A 14,781-nucleotide genomic window follows, 5' to 3' on the forward strand; every position below is an offset into this window, starting at 1 on the left:
ATATCACGCTCGAGGTAGTAAACTTCATGCTCGAAGGTCCAAGCTTGCTTGAGTTCCATACTTAGCTATTTTCTGAGGAGGTTGATAAGATTTCAATCTTCTTTGTTAATTTTACGACCCAACAATCCCCCCTAGATTGGAACAAGCTCAGATGCACCAAAACATATATGCATTACTCACACTTTTGTCAAAATACATATCACATATCATAAGAAAATCAAAGAACATTACATTACATAATAAGATTTTGCCTTTAAGGCATTACACATCAAGTTACATAATTATAAAATTACACAATAGATACAAAATACACAAAAAGATAAAATTACAAGGATCATAAGAATACTCCCTTCAGCACATATCCTGTAAATTTCACCTCTCATTCTAGCCTTCTTTCTTTGTTTATCTTTCTGTTGCGCATAGCAGTAGCCCTCTGTTTGAACATGTCTAGCTCCATATAGTCGTCCGAATCAAACGGTATCTCCACCTCCTTGATGTCAGTTTAGTCCAGAATATGATTGAACTCCAGTTCAGAGTCATTTTCAATTATTTTCAGGACTTCTCCTTCTGAGTTTCTTAAGGTGACCGTCTCACTCCGATTGTTGAAGTTAATGCTAGCAATCCTTCCATTATTCTGAGCTTCTGAATTTGGCACCATCATTTCTCTTCTCATTGCTATGCTTTCTCTAAGAGTTCTTTTTGTTGTGCTAGCAGTAGGAGCCTCTCTGTGTGTATTTAAACTTGATGGTCTAGGTCTCCTTGAAGTTTCCTTTCTCCCAGGTTGTAAGAATGAATATTCTGGTAGTCTGACTTCCATCAACCTTTTATCTTTTCTTGCCTTCTCAGCCTCTGTGTAGTGCCATTTTCTTTTCTTGTCCAGCAGTGGACAGCCATTTATGTGTTGTTCATGGAGATATTTGGATAGCTCAGTCCTCTGTTGTCCAGCAACTTTGTCTTTCTTTTGATAATCAAAAAGCTCCAGTGTTGCCACCTTTTCAAGCTGTTCCCGAGAAAACTCTCTGAAGTCATCCCTGAATACTATCACTGATTCAACCCCATCCTCCGTGATTACTTTCAGCGTTCTTAATCTTACACCCAGGTACATATGTGTAGGCAGATTGAAGTTTGTTCTTTGCCTTTCTTGCCTTTGTAAGTCAGACCTTGTTGAAGGTATTTGCACCCTGGAAGTTGATGTTCGGTGTGATGATGGTTTCTTGAGTGTTTTCTTTCAGATTCATTGAAAAACTTCTTTATCTCTTCTTTTGTCTTCATGACTAGTTGAAAGTAGTGTTCTCCTCTTTTGCATAGTATACTGATCATTTCTGCAGTTTTAGTGTCTAATGTTGTTTCATACTACACTGGCTCCGGCTTTACTTCCACAGGCTTTATCACATTTTTCTTCATTTTACTTTGTTCCTCCAGCCTCTTCAACTCTTGATTATACAATCTTAACTCCCTTTCATAGATTTCCTTCATTTCTTCCCCTGACAACTTTCAATCTCCTGCTCAGTCATTCCTTTTGTTACTAATAGTTTCTTTAAGATCTCAACCTTCTCAGCATCCTTAAACCATTCATTTACTTCTGCTTTCTTTTGTTCCTCTATCAATCTTTCCTTTTCTTCTTCTGTCTTCTTGATCTTCTCCATCTTAGATTTTTCTTTTTCCTTTTGATCTTCCAGAGCTTTCTTCACCAGTCTGACTTTCTCCTTAAGAACTGTTTTAGAAAGATTTTTAATAAGTGCAAAATTATATCCGTGCTCCACAAGGAATTTAATCATCACTGTGTTTCCTCAGTTCATCCCTTTTGGGTTGTTCATTCTTTCTCTTCTCTACTTCTTTTCTCTCTTTTTCTGTCACCATATTGAAGAGGTTGTCAATGTTTTCAAAAGTTTGTCTATTAAGATAGGATACCACGTAGTTATTTGTGATCAAATACTTTCTTTTAAACATTCTTCTTTTCCATCCTTATACAAGATTCACAATTTCATCTGCTGTCATCAACTGAATGTGTTTGGGATCATACTCCACACTCTTTAAATATTCAATCATTTCTTCCAACTCCTTTCTCTTCTTCTCTCTTTCTTCCCTGCTTTTCTTGTCAGCCAGGTAATCTAGATCTGCATCAGTTAAGATCTTTAAGGCATCAAACTCCAACCCAAAGTTTAATAAAATCATGATTCTATGATCTGAATTTCTCATCTCATCAAGACTTGCATGTATGTTTACCCTGTGTTCTTCATTCAGATTAATCTAAGGAGATCTCAACTCATCCTCATCATTTTCACCCTCTTGTTCAACAAACATATCATCATCATTTACTTCATCCAGGGCTTCTATATGTGGCTCATCTATCTCCATCTCCTTTTCCACACTTCTTCTTTCAGATATTTTTTTGGTTAAAGCCCTCCCATTCTTTATATTTGAAGCCATATATTTTTGTTGTTTTGCTTTTGGGGTGTCTTTCTGATTGACAGGCTCTTCAATGATGGGTTCTTCAATGATTGGCTCTTCAATGTCATCAGATTCTTCAATTATTGGCTCTGGTTGAGTCTGATGTTTAGTTTCCGGTGCAACCTGTCTCATGGGTATTACATTTACTGGTTCATTAACTTCAGCTTGAGATTTATCAATTTCTTCATCTATAGTTGACTGAGTAGCCTTCTCAAACTCAGTTATCCTTTCACGAGCATTTCTACCAGCCTTTTTCATCTTTTCTTTGAATTTTCTTCATAATCTCTCTTCCTCTTTCTCACATATGTCACAATGTATTCAGGCCATTCTCTTGGGTTCACCAACACATCCAAATATGTCCTCAGAACCACCATGTCTGAAACTAAGCTTTCATATTCTCTCCTAGACATTGGTTCTGACTCATTTTCTTTCTTATCTTTTTCTGGTTCAGTAATCACCACCTCTGGTGCAATTTCAGTCTTGTCCTTTGATTACCATTGCCATGCTCTCATCAACATTTTTCTTTAAGACTTCTTCTTCATCTTCTTTAGTTTTCAATTTAATAAAAGTCTCAATCACTTCTTGTGGGATCTTATCATTCTCAATTTCTTCATTTTTCAACTCCATAACTTTAATTACACTTTCCACCTCTGCAACATCAGCATCTTCAATTTCTTAAACATGTTAAAATTCATCACCTGATGTAAGTTTGGGGGCTCCGGTGGGCTGTAGATCACCATCAGTTAATGCCACACCTTTCTCTTTCAACTTCTTCAACTGTTTCTTCTTCACTTTACTTTTCAAGCTCTCCCTGATTTTCAACATTTTCTCCTACTATCCCAACCTCTTACTCATCATTTGTCATCCCATACTCAGTCTCTATCATTTTTAGTGCATTTGTCACTACCACCTCATCTTCACTTTCATCATAAACTTCATTTATCAGATTCAAGGCATTGACATTGATATTCTTCCCCTGTTTTGGTGTATCTAAGCTTTTTTCAACCTCAGACTGCTCCAGGGTTCGAATCTTAGTAAGTGTAGCTCGCAAAGCTTCTTCAAGGGCAGCATTTTTCAGTTTGAGCTCAACATTTTTAGCTTCCAAAATAATATTTCTTGACAACAAATCTTGATAAGTAGTTTATGGAGAGGTGACTGATGACTCTTGGATTGGTATCAATTCAGGTTCAGACTCAGGTTGGGTTGAAACTTATTCAGGTGAGTAAACTTTAAATGTAGTTTCAGTGAATGGTTTGTTTCAGGTTGTTCTTGGGTTTGTTGATGTTGTTGGTGGATTGGTTGTTCTAGTGATGATAGTGTAGGTTCATTGATTAGGAAGTTTGGTGATGAAAAACTTGATGGTTGTAAGTCCCCCCGGGGCGTCGCCGATCGATACGAGATCCGCACGAGATCTAGGAGTGCGGAATCCTCCTAGACTCGTTTAATGGTGTAGAAGATGAAGAACACAATTACACACAAACACATACACGAACAAACACACGAATGGGATAAACACATTTGCAGATCTTTTATATCATAACCAAACCATGTTATAAAACGAACAAAAACAAAGACACGGCCGACCCGAGGTGAGCTCTACCTCGGGCCGTCCCACACGACTCTGCCTCTCTGTTTCTCTCTAGCTACTTGAACTGAACACACAATACTCTAATTTTCTGGATACTCAAACCTAAACAAGACACATATATATATAGACAAAAAAACTTCGCGGGCTTGGGCTTGGGCCAGTAGGCGAAGTTGTTATAACTTCGCCTATGGTGAAGTTGTTCTAACTTCGCCTATGGCGAAGTTGTTATAACTTCGCCTATGGTGAAGTTGTTCTAACTTCGTACTTCGTTTCCGCTGATCAGAATTGCATAGCGACGGTCACAAAATGCACCAACAGACTCCCCTTTGACCGTTGCTCTCAATTCTAACAAACACAAAAGATCATCTGTTACAAAACATGCACCAACAGACTCCCTCTTAACTGATGATCTTCTGTTTGCTCTTCAACCAGCCGTGTCTGAAACTGTCTTGTAGCTTCACAAATCTACCAATCACCCAGCGTCTTCCATATCAGATCTCCCCTTCAGTGTAAGCTTCTCCGACTATATAGATTGAGGTCTTTGAAATGCATGCATCCCCGTGCCTAATTGATCATCTCAACCAATCACGTGAGTCCTTCTGACTTCACAACACGTGAAGTTCTTCTAACTTCACCAACACGTGAAGTTGGGCTCCCTCCACAACTTCACCAACACGTCGGCATACGATAAGGTTTAATCTTCAACTACTCAACATCAAGTGATCAATTTCATCACAAAACCACCTTGACAGAATCTAACACACATAACCATTAATTAATCCGAAGCATCTTCAATCACCAGGGATAACGATCAAGAACATAAACACTTTAATTCCCGATTAAATCCAACTTGTTCCAGAATTTTCACTTTAATAAATAAGCATCACGTTTCAGGATCCAATTCTCGAACGCCTTGAAAATAACATAAATAATATGCTCTGACCGCAATCCAGTAATGACAAAAACCTTCAGTTCAATTTGACTTTCTTTTCATTGCCCACAAACACCCAAATATGTGTCAATATCCAGTTTCAATCAATTTCCCATTCACAACCTCAACTCCATATCCAGAGTTGACACGTATTTGTTCACACGTAAGACCAAGAGATAACAAGTTTCACTCGTTGACGGAACAACGTCTTCGGTCTCACAATAATCGTGTACACCTGGCCATACAGACGAAAACTCCAAACAAATTTTTTTTTTTTAACTTCGCCTAAAGTCAACTTCGCCTAAAAGTCAACTTCGCCCCTCCTTAACTTCGCCTGTCCATAACTTCGCCTGTCCATAACTTCGCCTAAACCCTAAAATTTAAGCTACAACTTCGCCTGAACCCCATAACTTCGCCTGCGGCGGCTGTTCGGCCAAAAACGCATCAGAAACGTGCCAGAAACACCAAAACGCAGATCTCGAACCATAGCATAAGAGCCTAAGGCTCTGATACCACTTGTAAGTCCCCCGGGGGCGTCGCCGATCGATACGAGATCCGCACGAGGTCTAGGAGTGCAGAATCCTCCTAGACTCGTTTAATGGTGTAAAAGATGAAGAACACAATTACACACAAACACATACACGAACAAACACACGAATGGGATAAACACATCTGCAGATCTTTTATATCATAACCAAACCATGTTACAAAACGAACAAAAACAAAGACACGGCCGACCCGAGGTGAGCTCTACCTCGGGCCGTCCCACACGACTCTGCCTCTCTGTTTCTCTCTAGCTACTTGAACTGAACACACAATACTCTAATTTTCTGGATACTCAAACCTAAACAAGACACATATATATATAGACAAAACAACTTCGCGGGCTTGGGCTTGGGCCAGTAGGCAAAGTTGTTATAACTTCGCCTATGGCGAAGTTGTTCTAACTTCGCCTATGGCAGAAGTTGTTACAACTTCGCCTATGGCGAAGTTGTTATAACTTCGCCTATGGTGAAGTTGTTCTAACTTCGTACTTCGTTTCCGCTGATCAGAATTGCATAGCGACGGTCACAAAATGCACCAACAATGGTTCATTGGTGGGTTCTAGGTTTTGTGAGTAGGGTGGTGAAGGAATGTTTGTGGTTGTTTCAATTATATGATCTGGTGAGACTGGCTGGTTATCATTTGTATTTTTTCCTCAACCTGGTTAATCTCATTGTCAACAAAGATATCATCATCAACAGCCTCATTCCCAGCCTTACCAGGCTCATCAACTGCTTCATTCTCATCAACAACCTTCTCATGTTCTATCTCATTCTAAACTCCTACTCCTGCATCATCTTCATTTCCTCCAATAATCACTTCATCCTGCACCTTCTCATTCAACATTACATTTTCATTGACTTCAAACTCCTCATTTCAACCTTCATTATCATCATCATCACTGTCACTTGTATCATCATCAGCACTCTCTTCACTCTCATCTACTTCAGGTTCTAGAGAAGCAGTAACCTCCATTATCTCCACTTGATCATTTAACAGTCATGGTAAGATATCAAATTCAATCTGTGCATTAAATTGACTTTTGGCGTTCACAGTCTTTATCCTCTTATAAACATTTGGGTCTTGTAGAATCAAGGTTTCACCTGTAGCTGCCAGTCCATGCAATGTACCATTTATGATGATCTATAGGAATCTTGGGTACATTAAAAATTTTGTCTTTCTCATTTTTCTGGGCGTTGCTGACCATCCCATTGAAAATCATTCTGGAAAAATTGAATGGTTGGTTGTCTAAAATTGCAATAGTTGCAATTGCCAACTCCCTGCACAAGAGAGTCCATGTGCCTCTTCTGATTGATAGACTTTGAATTACATGGTGTATCAAGAATCTGTAGATAAGTGGAAACATTCCCTTCTGGAACTGTCCTTCATGTATATTGCCTTGGTACCCCAATGTCTCTTGAAAGATCCTCAACAACCTCTGCTGTGAGTAAGACAACTGAACTTCATGATCATCATGTAATTGCAAAGATGCCCTTATGGTTTGCTCTGTGATCTCTATCTCCTGTCCGAGTACTGTGGCCTATATTCTTCTCCCATTGACATCATCAGTGTATTCAGCCGAACCCCAAAAATCATTTATATGGTTCCTGTAGATCACTGGACTCTCAGTCAAGGCAAGCCTCACGTTTGAGTTGATCAAAAAATTTATCATTAGGCCCAATTCTTGATTCTCTTCATTAATCTCCAAAAGAGCACACATGTTGTGCTTAGGTTCAAATTTGTAGGCCATTATCTACAAAATAAATAACAAAAGTTAGTAATTTGAAGATATAATTTACAGATTGGAAGAGTTAATGAAGAAATTTGTCTTCAATAACATGTTGTTCGACAATTAGATAACATACACAAACAAGAAAGCCGGTAAGTAAAATAAACAATTGAAATCCTAAACCCAATAATTAGGCATCGGAAATCAGTTAACGATTTCTTACCAAGTCGGAATTAGAAAGATTGATTTTAATTGATATTGATTTTAAGCAAGCACAGGGCAATGATAGGGCATGAGCAGAGAATAATTGAGGAAGGAGGGAAAAAGTGTTAGACAAATTTCTAAATCCCCCTTTTATACCTAATGTTTGAGGTTTAAAACCCTTTTTGTCGTTTAGTACTAGCAGGATGCCATTATAATGAAAATTAATTATGTTCTTTGCTCGAGCAATTGCCAAAAACAGTTGACTACAAGTATGCTCGTAATTAAGCGTTAATTTTAATTATAATTAGATTGCTCGTAAACCACGTTTTCTTGAAAGGAAGCTTTACTTATCCAATTAATCAAGCTCTTAATCAATTTAAACGTGTACTCAAGTTCAACCCGTGCTCGAGTCTTTACCTTAACTGAAATTCACATCACAAGTAACACATCAAACTTTCAAGTATGCTCGAAAAAGTAGCATCCAATGTTTAACACACAAATTTGCATTTACGATTATCAGCATAATTAAATGAACAAAGAATGCATGTTAGTAAACCAAATTAAGTGATCTCATACTCGAAAAGATATATGCTCGAGAACAATTAGAAAACTTTCAACAATCACAATATGCTCGAGTATGTTATCATTGTGCTCGTTTTCTTCAACTTAGTTGAAGTGTGTTCGAATTACTTAGAAAAATGATCAGACACTCAAACATACTCGAACACACTCAAATAGTTCAACCATACTCGAAAGTACTTAGAATAATTTTCCTTCATAGACACATGCTCGTAGAGCAAAAAGTAAGTGTTGAAGCACAAAGTGATGCTCGAAACACTTAGAAAATTATTTAATCATGTAAACCTACTCGACTGCACTTAGATTTTTCAAAACATGCTCGAAGAGCAAAATATTCAGATGCCTAACTTTTTAGGCATATCCACTCAAAAACTTTCACTTAAATCATCAAACACTTATCATTCAGACTCTAAACTGACTCAAGCATAAGTTTAAGGTGAAAAAGAGATCAAATTTCAGTTCTTTTCATTTCAAAACAATTTCTTTTATGGAACGATCTCAACATGGGATCATATTGATCAAATCACTTCATAACACTTCATAGTCAGCATTATTATGACTTAAGTCAGGTTGATAGCAGGTATTATTAACTTAGCATGATTGTCACTTCTTTTGTGATATGATTAAGGTTCAAGTTAATGCACAAGTATTGAAAAGACCCCACTTTGGATTTAAGTTGTCCCATATCTCTTCTCAAGGCTTATTTAGCTTTCTCCAAGTCACTCCAACTTGACTTCAACCCCTGATGCATGGTCAAAAACTTTTGATATTTGAACAGTTGTTTTAAAAATACAAACTTTAAGGTTGAACGTTGGACTTACATGTCATCCGGACATACAAGTCTTACATTCAAGGTGTTTAGGACTTATTTGGATGCCACATCTCTGTAGTTCTCTGAATCCCCTTTAAGTTTGATTTATTTTATAAATTTAATAATATTTACACAGTTAATATTTTTTTTAAATACATAAAGATAAGCTAATTTAACTATTCATATCATATAAAATATTTCTTTTAGGGTTAACCATAACACCAACAGACTTGTGTCTGACTCTATAATTACCTTTCTGCCCATCATCCGGAGAGATGTATATTGAAACATACTTTCATCTTCAAATGTATGCACATCAGTCTTAGCATGATCATTATGTTTATATCACTTAAGCATTTACATATCATGAAAAGATACCATACATACAAATGACTGTACTTAAAGCCTTTTAAGCCTATAATCCATGAGTTAATTGACTTAACCAATTTTCTATCATTTCCTACATTTGTTGGATACTATTTCCATTTAAAAACCTTTAAGCTTCTATAAAGCTTTGAACTGAATAATCTTATCTTGTCTCATTTGGCATCATCAAAAACAGTTTGCTTTTGTCAAAACATTAATTTTGTTTGAAAACTTAGTAATCACTCTCAGCCTTTTAAACAAAAATTTTCTTTTAAAAATATTCATTTTGACAAACAAACAATTCAAACACTTTTAACTTCCACACAATTACATTCACAATAAGCGAATGATAGTCACTTAAGCACATATATTGAATCAATTCATATATTCATTTCAAAATATTTGATTCGGTTATTTAGATTCAAAACAAACACTTTCATCATCACACAAACAGATATGCATGATCAGACATGCAACATAACATCATAACTAACACACATTCTCAATAAGCAGAAAATCATGTAACATGGTCAGTTAAGCACACAACAGTTTCAATAGTCATTTAAGCACATGAACACATATTACTAATCAGACTTCATATGCATTTATCATTCCTAATTACTTTAATAGAAAGTTGAATATGGTTTTATCCAGAGGTTTTGGTGAACAAGTCAGTCAAATTGTCCGTTGTTTCAACTCTTCTCATTTCTATTAAACCCTTTTCATTATAGTCTCCAATGATATGATGTCTGATTTCATTGTGTTTTGTTGTAGAATGTTGAACATGATTCTTAACAATAAACATAGCAACAATATTATCAATAAGAATAGGAGTGTTAAGAAAGTTTAGACCATAATCCAACAGTTAGTTTTGAATCCATAGAACCTGTGCACAACAAGCAGATGCAGCAATGTATTCAGCTTCAGCAGTTGAAATGGACACGGTAGTTTGCTTCTTGCACTGCCAAGATACCAGCCTGTTCCCCAAAAACTGACATCCACTATATGTGGATTTCCTACTCATATTGCATCCATCATAATCACTATCCGTGTAGGCAATCAAATCCAAAGATATGTTCTTTGGATACCATATTCCTAAATCAGGCTTCCCTTTGAGGTATCTGAATATCCTCTTAACTGCCATCATGTGAGAAACCTTAGGATTTGCTTGAAACCTTGCACAAACACACACAACAAACATGATGTCTGGTCTTGATGCAGTCAAGTACAATAAGTACCCAATCTTTGCTCTATACTCATGTTGATCCACTGGTTCCCCCTTTTCATCAGCTACCATTTTCTCATGAGTGTCCATTAGAGTGGACACTGTCTTCAGGTCATTACACTTGAATTTGGTGAGAACATCTTGAACATACTTGGATTGATTGATAAAAATCCTTTCTATCTTCTGTTGAACCTGTAATCTAAGGAAACAGTTCATCTCACCCATGGAGCTCATGCTGTACTTAGACTTCATCACTGCCTGAAAATCTTTCTGTTAATTGGCTGATCCAAAAATAATATCATCCACATAAACTTGAACCAATAACAGATCCTTCCCTTTTCTCTTATAAAATAATGTCTTGTCTATAGCACCTCTGTAAAAACCATTATGCAACAAGTGATTTGATAGTTCATCATACCAGGCTCTTGGAGCTTGATGTAGTCCATACAAAGCATTGCTCAACTTGTACACTCTGTTTGGATAATCTGGATCTTCAAAAACTGGAGGTTGAGTAGCATACACCTCCTCATAAATCTTCCCATTCAGAAATACATTCACATCTAATTGGTACACTTTTATGTTCATTGAGGCAGCATATGCAAGAAAGATCTGTATGGCTTCCGGTCTTGCCACAGGAGCAAATATCTCTTCAAAATCAATTCCTTCTTCTTGCAAATAACCTAGTGCTACCAATATTGCCTTGTTCTTCACAACAATGCCTCTTTCATCCTTCTTGTTCCTAAAGATCCACTTGTTGCCTATTACATACCTACCTTTTGGCTTGTCAACTAAATCCTAAGCATGTAGATCTCTAAACTGGGCTAACTCTTCTTGCATTACCTCCACCCAACTGTTTTCCTGCAATGCTTGTTTGATATTCTTGAGTTCTATCTTAGATAGAAAGCAAACATAAAGAAAAATGCTTGCCCTTTCTGAAGTCCTTCTAGTTACCCTTTCATGCAAGTCAACAATGATGTTCTCTATCGGATAATTCCTTTGAGTTGAAGTTGTTTGAATAGTCTGCTCTGCAAAGATTTCTGAATCCAAATTTAAACATTTACTTCAGGTTCTTCTACTTATCATTCTTAGCATTTGAAGTAGGTTCCATGTTGTTTTCTTGATTTGAGGTTGAAGCTTCATTACTTCCAAACTGTAGAGTATCAAATAATGACTGAAACATACTCTGATTAGCAGTGTTAATAGCATGATCTGTTTGAGTGGTCTCTTCTGATGCTGCATTTGTTCCCATAGATGCTTCAACTTCATTTGGAACATTCATATTTACATTTTGAACATCATTTTGAGTAGCTTCACCTTCATAAATTTCATTCATCGTTTTCTTCTGAGACTCAAACTCTCCAACATCACCAGCCACACTTTGGACCAAAGTTTGTCCAAATCAATCTTTTGCTCTCTCACAACTTCTGGAACAATAGTGTTGTAAGATCCTTCATCAAAGTCTTCAGTATATATCTTGAAGAACTTAATCAACTTTTCCAAATCATATAACCAACTGGGACCATCCACACTATTAATGTGATTTTCGTTGAGCACAATGTCAGAAGACTCTATAACACACATGTATTCCTTCACATAAACTCTATAAGCCTTTGACAATAAGGAATAACCAAAAAAAAACATTCCAAGGACTTGGCTTAGAATTTGGTCAAGTAATCTTTGGTGTTCAGAAGTGAACACTTGCAGCCAAAAGGTTTCAGAAACTTCACATATGGCTTTCGTTTGAACAAATCTCATATGGAGTTTTATTTTGAGCTTTGTTCAGTAGCACCCTGTTCTGAACATGACAGGTTGTATTAATAGTTTATGCCCAAAAGATAAAAGGCAGATAAGCATAAGCAATTATGGTTCAAGCAGCTTCAATTAAGGTTCTATTTCTTCTCTCAGCCGCTCCATTCTGCACAGGTGTTCTTGGGGTACTAAACAATTGAAATATTCCCTTTGATGTATAGAACTCATCCATTACCCCATTCTTGAATTCAGTCCCATTATCACTTCTAAACACTTTCACTCTCTTGTCTAGCTGATTCTCCATTCTAGTCACATACCCTTTGATCAATTCTGCAGTTTCATCTTTGGTTGCCAAGAAAAGCACCCATGTAAATCTTGAGTAATCATCTGTAATGACAAGACAAAACTTCATTTTCCCCTTGGCACTGCATTCTTCATTCTCAGCTCATATAGGTTTCCTTTCCTGGGTGCCATCATCATGATCATGTCTGGAGGTATCACAAACTCATGTTTCAGGATGAAGCAATGTGCATCATCAAACCTAACTTTATACCCCTTGTCACAGACTTGAGATATACTTATCAAATTATACTGTAACCTCTCCCTATGCAACACATTCTCAAAAGACAATTTTCCAGTGGTAAGTGTGCCTCTTCCAACTATTTTTTCTCCATTTTTATCACTACCAAAAGCAACAGGTCCTTCATACTTCTACTCATAATTTAAAAGTGATCTCTTATCACAATTTATGTGTCTGTAACATCCACTATCCATGTACCATACATCATTTACTTCAGTGGAATATCCCTACACATAAAGACACAAACTGATTAGTTATGGTTTGAAGTACAAACTTCAACAGCTTGCAATTCATTTGAATTAGATTCATTAAAATCAATTGGAGGTGGATCGTCTTGAACAATTTCACAAGAATCATCATATTCATATCCAAACTCATCTTTTCTATCTCCTTCCTTGACTTCACACTGTTCCAACACTGGTTCCTCTTTCTTTACTGTTGATACATGATTCGAGTGTCTCGGTCTTTATATTGATTATTATATTAGTTTAATATATGAAGGGCATTTTGATAATTAATGTATTAAGCCCATTTGCCTAATTTTAAGGCTCATTCGTTACCCTGTAACGAATGACTCCATTCACATACTATAAGTCTCATTCGTTATCCCTGCATAACGAATGAGATAGCGAATGTAGGCCATTCGTACTAATGTAATAGGAACGAATGACTAAAGGTCATTCGTATATGTTAATGTAACGAATGACTCCATTAAGGTATGTCTTAACAAATGAGCTCATCTCCTATATATATGCTGTAAAGTATTCTAAGTTTATAAAAGTTTTCCTAATTGTATTCACATACCGTTACTCTGCCAAATTCTCTCTAGCCACACACAGTTCATAGAGTAAACGTATTCTAATCATAATCAACCTATCCTAATCGTAATCCGAATCACACGTTGTTATTGAAGATCTAGATCCTTCAGGCTCACTTCAAGTTCTCTCAATTGGTATCAGAGCCATGAAGATCTGATCTACGTGTTGATTCATAGATTAATTGTATTGATTCGCGTTAAATAGTAAGGTTTAAAAGTATCGTTAGAACAGAAACTATAATTGATACATATATACATCGATTTGGACATAATTAGATGAATTAGAGGTTTTGGATTGATGTTAATGGAGTATTATTGACAGATTTGGTGGTTAATTGTATTAGTTTTAAGGTTTAGAACAGATTTGAGGTTATGGCGGGAATTGTGTAGTTTGAATTGAGGTATTGGTTTGGAATTGAGGTGTATTGAGGTTCGTTTCACTATGGATGTGTTCGGAAGTGAATTCCAAGTAGATTAGTGTTAAGTTTGTGGCAAATTTTTAGGTTCGGGACGAGTTCGAAATTTCTGGACGAGTTTGGTCAAGGATGAATGCTCATTTGTGTGGATGAGTGATCATTCGTTAATCTTTATTCATGAATCAGTTGTGACTGATTCGTACCAGCTGTCAAGCAGTTGCAACGGACTATTCGCTAAAATTTGAGTCATTCGCTATCGGAAACCTATTCGTTCAACACATTCGTTCAACTCTCATTCCTCAGTAATCATTCATTCGTTAACAGATCACATTCGTCAAAGCTCATTTGTGTGACATTCGTGTTGTCATTTTGTATAAACAGTAATTAGTACTCACTCATTCGTTTAAAGTATCATTCGTGTTCATTCGTGTCTACAGTAACATAATCATTCGTGCCTATTGGTGTATCCCATTCGTGTTGATCAAGTTTTCATAATTGTCAATTTCAGTCCTTTGACATTCAGATGTTGATAATAATGTCATCTACTACCTCGTATTACGCGTTAGCCTCGTAGAACGCGTTAATGCAGAAAATGCTTACAATGGACAACAAATTTGGGTCCCACAATAAGTGTCCGAAGCTACTTATATTGTCAGATTTTGCAAGATGGAAACCGAGGTTTCGAGCACATTTGGGTTCGATTCATCCCGAATGTGTTCGTCATTTGGATGTTGTATACTTGCCACCGCAAGTCGGAAGTGCGACTACTGGGTATTCGGACAAATTATTCAG

This window comes from Bidens hawaiensis, unplaced genomic scaffold, assembly GCF_021521415.1.
Source record: "Bidens hawaiensis isolate Kalapana, Puna unplaced genomic scaffold, B.hawaiensis_p1.1 tig00057782_1, whole genome shotgun sequence".
Taxonomy (NCBI): domain Eukaryota; kingdom Viridiplantae; phylum Streptophyta; class Magnoliopsida; order Asterales; family Asteraceae; genus Bidens; species Bidens hawaiensis.